The 16,671-nt window shown below is 50.3% G+C and overlaps 1 protein-coding gene across 3 annotated transcripts in view; it reads right to left on the bottom strand.

Annotated features, from left to right (window-relative positions):
* Positions 1 to 16,671, bottom strand: part of NCMAP (non-compact myelin associated protein) — a gene marked incomplete at its 5' end in the record, with an annotated part of 42,347 nt that overhangs the window by 24,564 nt on the left and 1,112 nt on the right. The window lies entirely within an intron of this gene.

The raw sequence follows: 16,671 nt of genomic DNA on the forward strand, positions 1-16,671 counted from the left end.
CCTCTCCCTCCGCCTTTTCCAAGGGCTTGGTTAACCTCAAGGTCTTCGTAATGAATGAGTTAAGGATGTAAGCTCTGTCTGGAGCATCTGCACTTTACTACAGAATTCGAGGGAACCTAGTTCTGTGTAAGCTTATCACGTGACGTTCTTTCTTTGAGTCTCAGTGTCCCGGGCTATGGAGCTCATTACCTCACCTGTTCAGCAGGGTCACCACCAAAACCCTGACAGGGAGGCCTGACGTAGGGGGCGGCAAGAGCCCTGGGCTGGAAGTTAGGAGCCCAGGGTTCGAGTCTTACCTCTGTTACTTGCTTGCCGTGTGACCTTGGGCAAGTCACTTGTTCTGTCTGGACTTCAGCTTGCTCTCTTGCAAAGTGCACGGCGGGGATCGGTGACCTCCCTCTCACGCTCCTTCCGTTGTGTGACTCTCCCGCCTCCCAGTTTGGTTCAGGACGTGGCCCCTCACCCTCCCCAAGGCTCGCCTGCCTCCTACACCTTCCATTCCAGAAGGAACAGCCCTCCCCTTTCCTGCCCGAGCTGGGGCCTGGCAGGCGCTGGGCGGCAGGCGCTGGGCGGCAGACAGGACAGGAGGCGGGGGAACAATCCCGGCCATTCAAGCTGCCGTGGGGAGAGCTGGCCCGCAGCCAGTCACAACAGGCCCCGAGATACAGAGGGGCGTTTGTCTGGGAGACCCACGGTTTCATCTAAACCTTCGCGCTCTCTCTCCTCCCTCCCTCTCAGGTGGCAGCGCCAGCCCCCAGCTTTGCTAGGAGGCGGGATGTGGAAGCTGTGCAGACCTGAGCAGCCCCTCTAAGGGCTGGAAAACCGGCCAAAAGGAGGAAGGTGGGAAAGAAGGGCAGGGGAGACACGTGTGCAGGGTGGCCACCGGGGGCGTGGCCACAGGGAGGGCAGAGGGCGGGGACAGTGTGGGGGGGGCACAGGAAGGGCTTTGGACAGGGCAGAGGCAGTAGGGAGGGTTCAGAAGGAGGGGCCGGTTCCCCACCCTCACTGACTAGGAGGAAGGGACTCGTGAACAAGATGCTCCCTTCTCCTCCAGGCCTCAGTCTCCTCAGCTTTAAAATGGGGCTGGGAATTCCCTGGCAGTCCAGTGGTTAGGACGCCATGCTTTCACTGCCGAGGGTACGGGTTCAATCTCTGGTCAGGGAACTAAAATCCCATAAGCCGCGCAGTGAGGCAAAAAAAAAAGCTGGTTATCCTGTCCTTATGCTGTAAATCAAATCAGATGATGAACCTGCAAATAGCGTGGTCTAGGGAAGAAACAAGTTTGGACTCAGGTGGACCTGGGTTCAAATCGCACCTCTGTCACCTCTAAGTTATAGGCAATTTATTTACCCTCCATGAGCCTCATCTTCCTCATCTCAGGGAAAAAAAGATGGGTGTGCAGCCAGACAAGATCATAAGGAACAAAAAAGAACAGATGGGACGTACCCTGCCCCAAAAATGCATTTGAATGAAAGAAGAATTGGTCAGGGCCGCAGTGTGGCCGCAGGGCTGCTTTCACCGTAATAAAGTTTCATGGGCTCTAAACAGTTTATTTTTTCTGATGTGAGAAAAAAATGGAAACATTTTCTTCTGCCCTAAAATGGGATCCCCCCTCCCCCCACCGATTTTAAAAGAAATGAAAACATTTCGGGGGCCCTTGAACGTCTTGTGGGCCTTGTGTCTGCTGTGCCCGGCGGAGAAGTCGGCCTGATGTTGGATCAGGGTCTTCTCAAGTGCTGACCTGTCCTGGGCAGAGACCCCAATGCCGTCTCTGAAGAATCTCCCGTGGATCACTGATGCCTCCCACCCCAGAGCTGAGCCCACGGTCCTCCAGTTTAGCCAAATCTTCCAGTGTCAATGCAGTCCGAGCCCTGTCACACGAGGATGACGGGCCCCAGCAGCATGGCAGGTGTGGAGGCAGGGAGAATCCAGGGGCCCTGGGTGTGTAAGCCGGCCTGGCTCTCAAGGAACTGGGGTGGGGGGCGATGGGCACTTACCACTCACAGTCACCACCACTCCCTTTTGGGACCTCCTCTGTGTCTAGCACTGTGCTTGGGGCTTCACGTTCATAATCTCATTTACCCCACGTCACACCCATTCCGCTTTACACCCAAGGAAACTGAGGCTCAGAGAGGCCGAGTGACTCACCCACTCACAGAGCTACCAGAGCAGGCTTGGGACCCAGTCTTCTGCTTCCCAAACCAGGGGCCTCCCAGCACCCACCCCAGCCTCCTTGAAGAGTCAGAGGGAACATGAAGCAGGCTTTGAGGGTGTGCGGAACATGCAGGGCAAGTGTGAGTCCGGGGTCCAAGGAAATACGAAAGTGAGCAGCAGAGCATTATGGGGAAGGGAGTGGGTGTGCCAGGGACTGAGCGCACCAGGGGCACCTGGGTACCCCGGGGGGTGGTGGGCTGTGCAGGGGCAAGGGCGGGGGCAGCCTGCCAGCATTTGCCTCCGCAGGCCAGTGTGTCTTGAGCCGGCAAGGCGCTTGGCCAGGCGGGGCTACTGCAAAACACGCTAATAGGTACTTCATTTTCCCTCCAAACTGCCCAGAGCCATGTCTGTTTAGCTACAAACCACAGCAGATGCCGTGCTGTTCAGGGAGCGCTGCCTGCCTCGGGAAAGAGAAGCTCAGAGTCGCAGAGCAGGATGTAGCTGCTCGCGGGCCGGGGACCTCGGGCTCTGACGTTCGCCAAAGGAGGGAGATTCTTAGTTGGGGACAGGGTGCCCGTCTCCACACCAGTCACACCACAGCCAGGGGGAGTGGAGTGTGCCCTGAGTGTGACCTTTCCATGCCAGAGTGGACAGGATGGAAAGGGACTCTCTGTCTCAAAGCCTATCGGCTGCACAGCTACCCCAGAGAGCTTTCTAGCAACAAATCTGACCGTGCTGACCTCTGCCTAGACCTTCAGTGGTCTCTCACCAGCTAAGGCGAATGAAGTCCAAACCCCTCAGCAGGCCTGTTACCGCCCAGCAGCACTTAGACCTGTGCTCGCCAATATGGTAGCCACACGCGGCTATGGAGTCCTTGAAATGTGGCTGGTCTGAACTGAGATGTGCTGTATGTGTAACATACCTGCGGGAACTCAGAGACGTAGCACAAAATGAAAGAGTGTGAAATACCTCAGTAGTTTTTAAATATTGATTAGATGTTTGATAATATTGGGGTATACAAGGTTAAATAAAATATATTATCAAAATGTAATGTTTCTATTTACTTTTTTAACGTGGCTCCTAGAACATTTAAAATTACATATGTGGCTCATTTATATTGAACAACACTGATTTATACTATGTCCTTCTCTCTTTGCTGCCTCTCCTATCAACACTAGCTCATTCATTTGTTCATTTCTTCATGCATTTATTCATTCAGTAAAAATTCATTAATCATAAGCTACATGCTAAACACTGGAGACAAAAAGGAAACAATATAGGCCTGAGCCCACATGGAGCTTATGAACTATATTTTAGAGATACCAAAGAGCTTGTGTTCTACACACACACATCGCATAGCATTACTTACCTCTGCTCATATTCATGCTTCTCTCTAGAATGACTTCCTAACCCAGTCTGCCTGGTGAACTCCTATTTATACTTCAAAACCCAAACCATCAAACACTTCAAGCACTTATGTCAAATGTTTCAATTAAAAAAAAAAATCTACCTCATACAGTTTGTTCACTCCCACCCCTACTCCCTGCTGGGGTTCTGAACTATTAACTGTGTGATTATGCAATTTTACTATCATGTCAGTTTAAATGTCACCACTCTAAGATTATCCCTTTCCCCCCAACCCCAGGAATTGTCTCACTTACCCTCTTTAACCTTCTTCACAGAATAACCACCAGCTGAAACTGTCTTGTTTGTGACCCATCTAACCCCCAGATCCTAAGCTCTGTGAGAGCAGGGTGGGAGGCCGCTGGGAGGTCAGCGTGCCAGCATTTGCCTCCGTGGGCTGGTGCGTCTTGAGCCAGCAGGGAGCTCGGCCAGGCAGGGCTACTGTCTTTCTTGTTCAGAGCTGACATCCCAGGGCCTAGCACAGTTCTTAGCACCTAGTAGGCACTTAGAAAATAAAGATGATGGCATGATGGCTGTAGAGTAGAGGGAGTTACACCAGAGGCTCTGGAGCCAGACTGCTCGGTTCAAATCCTGCACTCAATTAGCTACTGTTATCACCATCGTCGTTGTTATTATATGTCTGCTTTCCCCCTCTTGAGGGCCCAGGCAGTGTCTTGGGCTTTGTCATGCCCCAGCACTTCACAGAATCTGGTCTCTTCCAGGGTTCCCCATTGCAGGAAATGTCACTGCCACTCACATAGCCTCTGAGGCCGGAAACCTAAAGTCACCGCCTGTCACCAGTCCTCCACCCCCATCATCAAACCCTTTCAGATTTACCTTCACGTCTTATACATTTTCTTACTAACCTCTCTTATCCTCCCCATCCTTGTTCAGGTCCAGGCTTCTGTCTTCTCTCACCTGGATGCTGCAATAGCTTCCTAACAGGTCAAGGCTGCCTCTACTCTGGGCCACTGCAACCCTTCTCCACAGCAGCTCCAGCAATCTTTAAAAACCTCAAGACTACTTCAGACTAGAACTTATGATGGTCAGCAAGTCCCCTGTACAGGATCTGGATCCTTCAGACCCCTCCAGTCTCCTCCCTGTCTGAGCTCTGCCCTCTGGCACTCTGTCCCATCGCTGCCACAGGGCCTTTGCATATGCCAGAGCACTCTTTTCTCATTTATTGACACTTCTGATACTTTAACCCAAGCATCACTTCAAATTCCCATGCTGTGCACTCTCACAGCCCTGTGTCCCTCTGTCACCACAGGTTGTAGTTATCACCTTCCATTTGATGAATGGTTGTGTCCCATATCAGACTCTGAGCCCCATGAGTGTAGGGGATGTGTCAGTTTCTTTGTTTTTTTTTTTTTGCGGTATGCGGGCCTCTCACTGTTGTGGCCTCTCCCGTCGCGGAGCACAGACAGGCTCTGGACACGCAGGCTCGGCGGCCAAGGCTCACGGGCCCAGCCGCTCCGCGGCATGTGGGATCTTCCCAGACCGGAGCACGAACCCGTGTCCCCTGCATCGGCAGGCGGACTCTCAACCACTGCGCCACCAGGGAAGCCCAATGTGTCAGTTTTTATTCACCCTTTGAAACCCTAGTTCCTCAAATGCTGCTTGGCACATTGCAAGTATGAACACATAGTTGTCAAATGAAATCAACCCCCGCTAAGTGAATGGGCAGTCGGGGGTTAACAGCAGCTGACTGAACTGCCTCATCGAACAAGGACCAAGCACAGGTCATGCGTCTTGTGCTTTCCCACCACATGTGGCCGCTGGTAATGCAGACATGACATTAAGAGACAAGACAGGCCGTGAGTGCTACGGAGCTCGGAGTGGGAGAGGGTGCTGAGCAGGGGGCCGGGGAAGAGGGCGTGCTGCCTGGAGAGGCAAAATTTGAGTGGCACCATGTGGTCATTAAACCCTTGTGCTCAGGGGTCCGTGATCTGGGTCTGAACCCCAGTAATATAATAGTAGATTATATTTACCTGTCTCTAACTGCCAAGCCCTCTGACTGCTTTATGTCTATCTGATTGTCTCATCCTCCCTAAGTGGAAAGCACATTGCAGTTTAAATTTTTTATAGAGGACACTGAGGCCCAGAGAGGTTAACTAACTTGTCTAAGGTCACCAACTGGGATGGGATGTGAACTCAAGGAATCCGACTTCAGAGTCTGCTCCACATTTGAAGCCTTGATGATAAGAATAAGCATTTGATGAGCTCTTACTAGGGGCCAAGCACTTTTCTAAAAACTTTACAAGTGGGGCTTCCCTGGTGGCGCAGTGGTTGAGAGTCCACCTGCGGATGCAGGGGACACGGGTTCGTGCCCCGGTCCGGGAAGATCCCACATGCCACGGAGCGGCTGGGCCCGTGAGCCATGGCCGCTGGGCCTGTGCGTCCGGAGCCTGTGCTCCACAACGGGAAAGGCCACGGCAGTGAGAGGCCCGCGTACCGCAAAAAAAAAAAACTTTACAAGTAAGTTTTTATTTATATCATTTTTATTTTTATAACTCGTTTCATCCCATAATTTTATCTCTTTCTTTTAAGTAAGCTGGGTGTCATTATCTCCATCTTACAGGTGAAGAAACTGAAGTCCAGAAAGGTTAACTAACTTGCCTGAGGTCACACAGCCATCAAAAGTGATGAAACTAGTTGGAACCATGCAAAACACTCAGAGTTCATTCTTTTAACCACTCCACTTCACAGCTCCTGCTCTATGAAGGTGCATTATTATTATTATTATTATGCTAGGATTTTGTCAGGTGGAGAAGGGACGAGTGACATTCTAGCTGGGAAGAACATTGGGTGTGAAGACTGGGAGGTGGGGGTGAGTATGAACACTTTCAGGAAGGAAAGTGTGAGATTGGTGATGGGGGTGGGACAGTGAGGGTCCCAGCACCGTGGAGCTGAGTGTCCAGGGAAGGCCAGAGAGGAGATGAGATGTGAGGGATGTTTTGGGATTAAGCTATGGAGGAACTTCCTCCACAGGGAGATGCTAGTGTGTTCTGCTCTCTCCAGGATCCCTATGCCATGGATTCCATGTGAGATGTTTGAAAACTAGAAGCTTCAGAGCTTCTGACCTGGCTCTGCTGAGTGTCCTTTGGGAAGTTACTTAACCTCTCTGTGCCTCCATTCCTTTTCTGCAAAAGGGAGGTAATAAACGGGACCACTTTCATTGGGCTCCTGCTTGAGTAAAATGACTTTATGCATACAAAGCCCCAGCAGAGTTTGGCATAAAGCAGCCCTTTGATATCTCATTTCTCTCCCTTCCCCAGCCTCTAGGACGACCTCCGCAAATCCCCAGCCTCACCAGAATCAAGGCTAAAATCAACAGCTGATCGAGAACCACTAAGGTCCCTGGAGACCCCAGGTCAATAAGACGAGGAAGCAGAGAAGCAAATATCAAGCTATCCAAAGTGTGTCCAAGACTGAGGAAAAAGAATAATTATAATTTATTTCCTTCTCCTTCTTGCTGTGTCAACTCAGGGTTATATAACTGAACTTCTCTGTGAGGTAGCCCTTGGGGCCGCCAGGAGGCAGGGTTGGCGGTGACATAAGTAAATATTTCTCTGCTCTCTGCCCCGGCCTCGGGTTCTGAGCAAACACCACAGCCTGAAAGGGAGGCCATGACAAGGAGGAAGCTGGGTGAAGAGTGAGCTCTGGGCTGGGAGTCAGGAGACCGTGTTCCAGGCCTAGCCCTGACTTGAAGGACGTGGACTTCAGGCGACGAGTGATCTGGGAGGAGAGATTACACTGTGAGCTAGGGAGTGGCAGGACCTTCCCTGGGGAGAGAATCCAGCCTTCTCCCTGCACCCTGGCCTGGCATTCAAAGCTCTCTCTCCTGCCTTTTCCCCCATCCCATCTTGGAACCCACACACTACGAACCCTGGCTCTTTGGGACTACTGAGTCCCCAACGCCCCCCAACAGGATTTGTTCCTCTCCCGGGAAGTCCTCCCCTTCCCTCAAAATGGTGGTATGGTGGGGGGGACAGAGGTGTGGGGTTTGGAGTCAGACATGGGCTTGAATTCCGGCCTGAGTGGCCTTGGGCCTGTGACTTAACCTCTCTGGGCCTGTTTCCTCATCTGTAAACTGGGCTTGGTGATTCCTGTCTTTTTCCTGGTTGCAACAATCAAATGAGATAACAATTGTTAATAAGTGCCAATTACTTAGCCTTATCGCATAAACGTGTGAAGGTTTTGCATGCATAAGTCATTTAGCAATGCACGTCAAGCCTCTAGAAAAGTGAGTGCCTCATGCATAGTGGGCACTGATAAATGCTGCTTTCCTTCTCCAAGACCTGCCCAAAGCAACCCCGCCAATCTCAAGTAGGTCGATGTCTTCTGAGACGTCACAGCATCTCATAGGTACTTTGCTTACAGCATTTATCATATGAAAGTGTTGTAATTAGTAGACAGGTCTGTCCTCCCTTCTATTCTAGGAGCTTCATGGGGAGTGAATTCACGCACACAGAGAGGCTGCGTGGAAGAGATGGGCTTTCGCAGATGCCCTAGGATGGGTTGGCTTTGAACATACACTGAACGCTCTGGGCTCTGGCTCCCTGAGCTCTGCTGCCGACCATCAGAGGCCCTCGCTCAGCTCCATGCTGACTCCAGGGGTAAGCCACACCCTCTTCTGGGTGCTTAAGGGGCTTGGACTTGGACCTGCACCATAATTTTTTAGTCCAAACCCAGGACACTTGTCCTAGCAAAAGATTTTGGGTCCACAAGGAGTCCAAGAGGAGATCTAGAAGCTACAGAATGAAGGTAGAAATACTGGAATTTGCAGGATAGTCCAGTGGTTTATGAATTGTAGACTTACTTCCACAATGCCTGGCCTGGTCATGCACCTGGCATACGATAACTGTCTAACAAATGCTTAGTGGATTGGGGGCAATGTGTTTTTTCACTCCATCGTGCTGCTGGGATATTCTACTGTAAAGGAACAGAAGCTACCAGCCTTCTTCCCTGGGGACCCACTCGTTGCAGAAAGAATTGCTGAGACCTTGGCTTTCGGCACGGTGTCTCTCCTTCATTCCAATACCATCAATCGCTTCTGGCCGGCTACAGAATAAAGCCCTAATTCTTCGTCTCATTAACTAAGGTATTCCATGAAACTTTTCCAGTTTTATCCACCAGCACCTGTCTCCTCCTTTTCTCCCCGGCCCTAGGCAGGGAATGAGTGACTTCCTGTCTCCTAAACTCACCCATGCTTCCCGGCACTGGGAAGCTAACTGCACAGTATTTCCCATCCCACTGCTCACCGCTGAAGAGGTAGAGTCTATTTCTCCACTCCTTTGAATCTAGGTGGGCCCTATGACTGCTGGGACCACTAGAATATGGTAGAAGTGACACCGGAAGTTCCAGGTATAGCCCTTCAGTGGCAGCTTCTGCTTCCTGCCTCTCAGAATGCCTGCTCCTGGAAACCTCCTTCTTGGAACCCAGCTGACATGCTGTGAGGAGCCCAAGGCACGTGCAGAGGCCACAGGTAGATGTGCTAGCTGACAGCCCCAGCTGTGCTCAAAACTGACAGCCAAGTGTCACTAGGCAGCCACGTGAGTGAGCCACTGGGGGCGCCCAGGCCAGCTGAGCCTTCAGATGCGAAGATCTGACCGAGACCGCGCGACAGACAGCATCAAGGCACAAAGTCTTGGAGTAGTTGGTTACACAGGGATAGATAATCAGCACACTGGCCTTTGCTCCAGTGCTATCTTCCCAGTACTACACCAATCTAAACCTTCCTCTGTCATGAGACCCAACTGTCCCCTCCTCCCTAGGTCACCTCTTCCACCTCTGACTACTTATAATAATTGTCTGCACCAATCACAATGGCTTTGCAGTGAGATCCCTGGACCTACTTTTCCTTTAAAACATTTAAAAGTGTGCTCTAAACAGAAATGTTCTATCATTTCTGAAAATGGAAAACCAATGTCACTTGCCATCAACAGAAAGTAACAAAATAAAATAGATGAAACGGATCAATGTCACTAAACTCTAGCCGGACAGTGTTACCTCCCAAAGTGTCTGGGCCCAAGGCTGGTCCTCCGTTAAAAAGATGAGCAAGTGTTGTAGCCAGACTCTGAGTTCCAGAATCTGGGTAGTTGCAGCATACCAGCTTCCGGATTCCTGGATCACATGGCCATGGTTGTGTATCTTTAAATTCAACAGCTCCCGGCAGCCCTTGTGATTCCTTCACTTTCCTGATTACGGCAGGTGCCACAGCTCTCCAGTCTGGCCAGTTCTGTATTGTTTTGGAAGCCTCCAGCCTTTCCAATATTTTAAAAGAATCAGGTGCATAAAATTCCTTCCTACCGAAAATGCCGAGTTCTGCTTCTGTTTCTTGCACTGACCCCTGACTTAAACACCCTGACTTCCCATTGCTCTTGCAGCACGTCCTGGACTTGTTTCTTTTATTATTTAGGTATTTCCTTCATGAGTATTTTCAATGTGGGTCTCTGTGTATTCCACCTTCTAAGGCTTTATTTGCCTAAGAATATTTTTAGTATGACCTCATGTTTGAATGACAATTTGGCTGGCTTTAAAATTCTGGATTGAAAGGGTTCTTTTCTTTCAATTCTTGTAATAACATTACTCTGATTTCCTGGATCAAGTGCTGTTACTGAGATGTATAATGCCAATCTGATTCTTGGCCCTTTGTAAGGGATGTTATTTCTTTGTCCTTCCTCTTTGTCCGGCATCTTCTCGACTTTACCATGATATCTTTGTGTGGATTTTTCTTTATTTCTACTGTTGGCTACTCCATGAGTCCTTTCAATCTGAGTTCATTCATTTTCCTTTAATTCTGGAACATTTCATCTCCATTATTTCAATTCTTCCCTATTCTCCATTTTTCTTTTTCTCTCCTTTAGCGACACCTACTTCTACCCACCATCTCTTAGGTTTTCTTTTTCATTTGTTCTCTCTTTGTCTTTTCCTGCATCCTGGGACAGTTCTCAATCTGATTTTCCTCTTTACTAGTTAGTTGTTAGTTCACTTGTATCCAACCTGATATTTATACCATCTGTCGTGTCCTTTACTTTCAAGAGTATATCTTTCACAGCTAATCTTTTGCCTTGGTTCTCCCCTGGACTTCTTGTCCTTGCGTTATTTTACAAATGTCTTCCCTTATCTTTTTAGGCATAATTATCGTGCTTTACTTCAAAATCTTGGTCCATCTACTTCAATCATTCTGCTTTAGATGACACATGCAGCTTGGTTTATTGTCCTTCTTGTATAGTAGTTGTACTTCTAGGGCATCCGATTATTTTCGTGGGTGAATTCATGTCCCCCTGGGGGTATTTGCTCTTAGTCTGGTAATGTGCCCTGGGGGAGAGCCAAAGGCATTAAGAGGAAAAAAGATGAGCCCCGGGCCAGAGAGCCACACAGACTCCCTCAGCCACCTCCTTCCTGTTGGCACTCTGCCTGTGTGTCTGTCAGGCTTCACCTTGGAGTTCCAGGGAGAAGCAGACTTGGCAGGAGGTAGACTGCAGGGATGCCACAGGCTGGGGTGGGTGGTGGGGTTGGATGGGCATTGATGGGGGAGAGTCCCTTATTCCAGCAGGGCTTTGAGCTGCCCCAGACTCCCCCCAGGGCTGTAGCTGCCAACTTCTGCACTACAGAGGCAGGAGGTAGTGACTGTCCCAAGACAAGGAGCAGGGACAGGAAGTGGGTAAGCGTCCTAGAGAGCAGGACAGCGGAGAGGTCAGTCCACCATTCATTCATTCCACACTGAAAGTGTGTCTTTCCACACTTAAAATTGTGCTGGGCGACCGGGAGACGGTGGGAAATGGACCCTGCCCTCGTGGAGGCCATGCTCTGACAATGAAACAGGGAAGAGCTAAATCTGACTACAGATTGGAACTGTTTCTTTTACTTTAACCTTTGCTTTCAGTTGCTTTCGTTCATTAAAAGGATATTGTCTATACATAATGGCCTGCCTTGGGGAACCCTGCCCCTCTTCCTGAATGTTAAACCAAAGTGCCTTTGTTCAGGGAAACATCCCCGCGCCGTCCACCTGTGGATGGCTACAAGAAAGAAGAAATTAACACGTCTGGTCACCGAGGCTGGCCATTCCAGGGGCATCTGCAAATCTTATGGCCTTTTTACTTTACTTCCTCACCTCCTTCCCCTCTCTGTTCTATAAAAGAAAATGGCATCGGAACCCAATAAGTTGGTTTTTCGGAGACATTTGTCTGCCATCTTCTCGGTCTGCCAGCTTTCTGAATAAAGTCGTTATTCCTCACCTCAATGTCTCCGATTTATTGGCCTGTCGTGCAGCGAGCAGAGAGAGCTTGGACTCGGTAACTACAACGGTCTAGCAGACTCAGCTTAGTTCCCTACTAAGGTCCCTATCTTGGCACCTCCTTTTGGGCACCTCACTTAGTCTTCCTAAGTCTCAGTTTCTTCATCTGTAAAATGGAGATGAGACAGTTCGTGCCAAGTGATTAGCAAATGCCCAGCACATTGAGAGCTCTCAAAAATATGAATTACTGTTGTCATTATTACTATGACCAATGATAATGTTTCTGGGGATTAGGTAGGAACTTGGAGCTGCTCCCATAAAATAAATGAATCCCCTTTTGTCCTCTGGGCAAACCAGTCACCCTTTAGGTCTGAGACTGGATAGAAGGCCAAGACGGGGTGTCTAGAATTTCCACAAAAGAGGATAGAGTGGTCTTGGCTCTTTGAAAAGTTTTGGTCAAGAAGTAGCGAGGGGCTTCCCTGGTGGCGCAGTGGTTGAGAGTCCGCCTGCCGATGCAGGGGACACGGGTTCGTGCCCCAGTCTGGGAAGATCCCACATGCCGCGGAGCAACTAAGCCCGTGAGCCATGGCCGCTGAGCCTGCGCGCCCGGAGCCTGTGCTCCGCAACAGGAGAGGCCACAACAGTGAGAGGCCCGCGTACCGCAAAAAAAAAAAAAAAAAAACAAGAAGTAGCGAGGCAGAAGGTGGGACTTTGGTGGGGAGGTGAATAAAAAAATCCAAGTTACATTTTCCAGAGACGACTATTAATACCACCATAGGCATTAAGATTTCAGATAACTAGACCCTTTTCTACAGTTTCTTGCTTGTTCTTTTTTTTTTTTTTTTAATTACTAAAGGGCAGTACAGGGAGGAGGTTAGAACTTCCACGGCAGCGTGGGCGGGAATCTCAGCCTTGTTTCTCCCTAGCCTCAGGGCCTGCATCTCTCCTGGGCCCAGGAGACAGTGCCAGGGCTCACAATACTTTCCGGGGCTCACAAAAATGTTCTCATTTCTGTCAAAATCAGAAGAAAACAGGGACTTTTAGGTTGAAGAAAATGTTTTAATGCACCAATGCAGTCATTAATATAACTGTTGATATGTTTTAGGGAGGAAGGGGTCCACGAAGGCAAAATTGCATCCCTGGTAAGCTCTGTGACCACCAGCAAGTGGTCTCTGAACCTTAGCAGGTACCGAGGGAATAATACTACTCACTTCCTGGGCTGCCGTGGGTGTTAAAGGGACTGAGGCATGTGGAGCATTTAGCGCTGTGTGGGCACCAGCAAACACAGGCTCTCAGCAAGCAGTCGTTAACCATTTATTTCCCTCTGAGACCTGCAGGCTAAAACCTTAGGGAACTTGGAGGAGGGTTAGGGGATTAGGGACAGCAGCAGGGGAACAAGTTACACAATTGCTTTTTATTTTGCATGACAGACTGAAAGAGATCATCTCCAGTGGAGGAACAGATGGAAGCTTCAAGGCCAGGCCATGTGTGCCGGAGTCTGCCAGAAACCAAACCAGCAGGAAAAAGAGCTGAATTTCCAGCGCAGGCCCGAGGCAGGTGTTAGCCTTGGAGAATGAGTGAGTGAATGAATGATGAATGGATTCTGGAGAAACTGAAAAATCCTGAGGCTTGTTGGCCCTAAAAGTTGGCTCGACAGGTCCCAAGACACAAGCTTCTCTGAAGGGGAAGGGAAACTAATATTTATTAAGGGAGGACTGCGGATAGTATCCTCTTTAATACATTGGGAAACTGAGGCTCAGAGAGGCCATGTGGCTTGACCAAGATCCCACAGCTCAAAAGCAGAGGCCTATGTGCCTGCTCTGTGCCCCATCCTCACTGCTGGCTGAGGCTGCCCCGGATGGAGCGAGGTGTGCTGGCAGTCCAGGGTCTGCACGGCTCCTTGAGATGCCAGGAGCTTCTAAGACCGTCCCCTCCACCTCCTGAAGCTGCCCGGGACGTACCATAGGATCTGGCAGCCCCACTGAGGGCCCCAACAGCTCAGGAGTATCTGGCCCAGGCAGGAGGCCCCTCACAACAGGCCTGGAAGCTGGCTGAAGAACGGGCCTCTCTGTCTTAGAGGCTTGCACACCCTCTTTTCCTTCCTTAGGCCAAACTGCAGCCAGCACCCCCAGGAGTTTCAAACCGCACGATAGGTTCCAGCCCAGCTGCCACTGGCCCTGCCCCCTCAACTCTTACCTACACCCAGCCCTGCTCAGGAATCCAGAGACCTGCTGGCAGGCTCCTGCCTTGGCACAGTCCCCTTCCCCTCTTCCTGCCCCCTCCTGCCCACCGAGGATCTTTCCTCCTGATAAGGAATTCCTCTGAAAGAAGGCAAAGAGGGATCCACCCTACCAGATCCCAAAGCAAAGTGCGGGATGCCAGAAGCCCAGATGTCAATGACTGCATCAGGAGGCCAGATGGATGGAGATGGGGAGCCCAACGGGGCGGTGCGCTCGGCGCTTGGAGGTTGTCCAGGAGAAACAAACACGCCGCTGCTCCTGGGCTGCCTTCAGAGGCGCTCGCATGGCAGCGTGCAGGGGGCATCTTAACACAGGCACTGCTGGCCAGCAATACTTAGCCTAGTTTAGACAGGTTCCTATTTTAGATTATTTTTCTCCAATATCAAACATACATCTTTTAAAAAGTAAAGTGAACATACATAATTTGGGGTCTATTTTCATCATATGAGGTTTTTTGTTGTTGTTTTTTTTTAATTAAAAGGGTTTATTGGGCAACTTAAATCCACTTTACCATTCTTTTTTTAATCTTCCATTCCATTTTATTGGAAGATTGGAAAGTAAGGAGAAATGTTGCAGGATTTACAATTCTCAGAGACTCTCAAAGCCCACTGTAGTGACAAAGCACTTGGACTAGGAGACTTGAGGTCTCCCCTAACCCTCCATTGACCGAGTGTATCTCATCCTCTCCGGACCCGTCTTCTCACCTTTAAATGGAGGGAGCCCTCTGTTACCTTTAAGGGTCTCTGTAGCTCCTACCTTCTGTGACCCTGAGCCCCAGGAGCAATGGGATGGGGATCGGCCTGGATGTTGCCTTCCTCCTCTCAAAGCCCCGGGGGTCTGACTGTCAAGGGCAGTAGGGCTGGGAGCAGCAGCCTAGGCCTACCCCTGAGGTGTAAATGTCTACTAGTAGTGGATTCTTCCCTGAGAAAAGACGCAGATGGTGGCAGGAGAGAGGGTGGAGGCACAGAACCTGTGACAGGGGGACGTACCCTTCAAGCTGTGGGGTAGGGATCAGACAGGGGAAAAAGAACTTGTGGTGCTTACATCAGTTCTGTCAGGGGGTGCTCTCCTCTCTCAGCGCCAAGAGTCCCAGTCCTCAGCCCAGGTTTGTGCATTCCACAGACATTCACTGAGTGCCTACCACGTGCCAGACACTGTCGTAGGTGGGGATGCAGCAAGGAAGGAGGCAGGCTTCCTCCCTGTTCCCATAGAGTTTACAGTCGGTGGGAAACACAGACATTAAACGATTATGAGCAGTTATGGAAAGTGCTAAAAGGAGAAGCTTTGAACTCAGCTCTTTTGAGGAATACAGTGCCTCCCATCTCCTCTTGATGTGTTCCCCCAAATCTCTCACCTCCACTTCAGATCTTTGCTTCTCACGGACTCCTAGTCACCACAGGGAGATGGAAACCCAATGAGGCTGCCTGCCAGGATGTCAGACAGGCTGAAGGTCCCTAACTTTGCTAAGAGTGGCTCCACCTCAAGGACATAGCTCCCTCCCAGCCCGAGGCATCAGTGGCCACTGTCCACAGGGGTGATAACGGGGGTGCGAACCGGCCACGGGGATAAGCTTTGAATCCACTGCAGCAGATTCCCCCAGAGACCCAACACGTTCCCCTAGCCCAACTCACTGTGAGCCTGGCTCAGCACACACACAGTAGTTGGCCCGCCTGGTACCACACTGCCCCCTTCAGCTACCTCACCACCAGCCAGGAGACAGCAGGACAAGGTGAGGAATGTCCCACCCCCATGAAGGGGCCATGGGAGTCCCTTTCCCTTTTCATCTTCTGTTCCCGTCAGGTACCCACAGTCCTTTGCTGTGTCTTCCCCCCCGCCCCGCCCACCTGCCGCCCCTTACCCCTATAATTTGGAGGTGGACACTTAGAGGATGTGAGAAAGGTATCTGACCTACCTAGAGTTCCAGCTCCTTCATCTACGCCCATGTGGCTGCTGGGACTCAGGATTCCAGGACTTTGTGTGCCCTCCCTACCTCTGTGCTCTGGATGAGCTTATCATATTACTCCCCTGCCCCCCATAAGAAGGGGTGCCCCAAATCTGTTACTCTGGGCTTATCTTAATCTGTTACACTGCTCCATCCACCTAAACAACCGTCTCCTACATCATCCCATCTGTTAGGATCTGATCATCTCTAAATTCACTGCTATTTATTGACTACTTACCACATGCCAACTGTTGTACTACATACTCATTCATTGTTCATTCATTCAACCAATATGTAGTGAGACCTACTATATGCCAGGCACCATATAATGGTGAACCAAATAGACATGGCCCCTGCCCCCAAGAAGCTACAGCCTAGGGCTTCCCTGGCGGCGCAGTGGTTAAGAATCTGCCTGCCAATGCAGGGGACACAGGTTCAAGCCCTGGTCGGGGAAGATCCCACATGCCGCGGAGCAACTAAGCCCACGCACCACAGCTACCGAGCCCACGTGCCACAACTACTGAAGCCCGCGCACCTAGAGCCCGTGCTCCGCAACAGAGAAGCCACGGCAACAAAGAGTAGCCCCCACTCTCAGCAACTAGAGAAAACCGGCGTGCAGCAACGAAGACCCAGTACAGCCAAAAATTAAATAAATGAATAAATAAATAAATTTATGTATTAAAAAAAAG

Source organism: Leucopleurus acutus (genome assembly GCF_964270905.1).
Source record: "Leucopleurus acutus genome assembly, chromosome: 2".
Taxonomy (NCBI): Eukaryota; Metazoa; Chordata; class Mammalia; order Artiodactyla; family Delphinidae; genus Leucopleurus; species Leucopleurus acutus.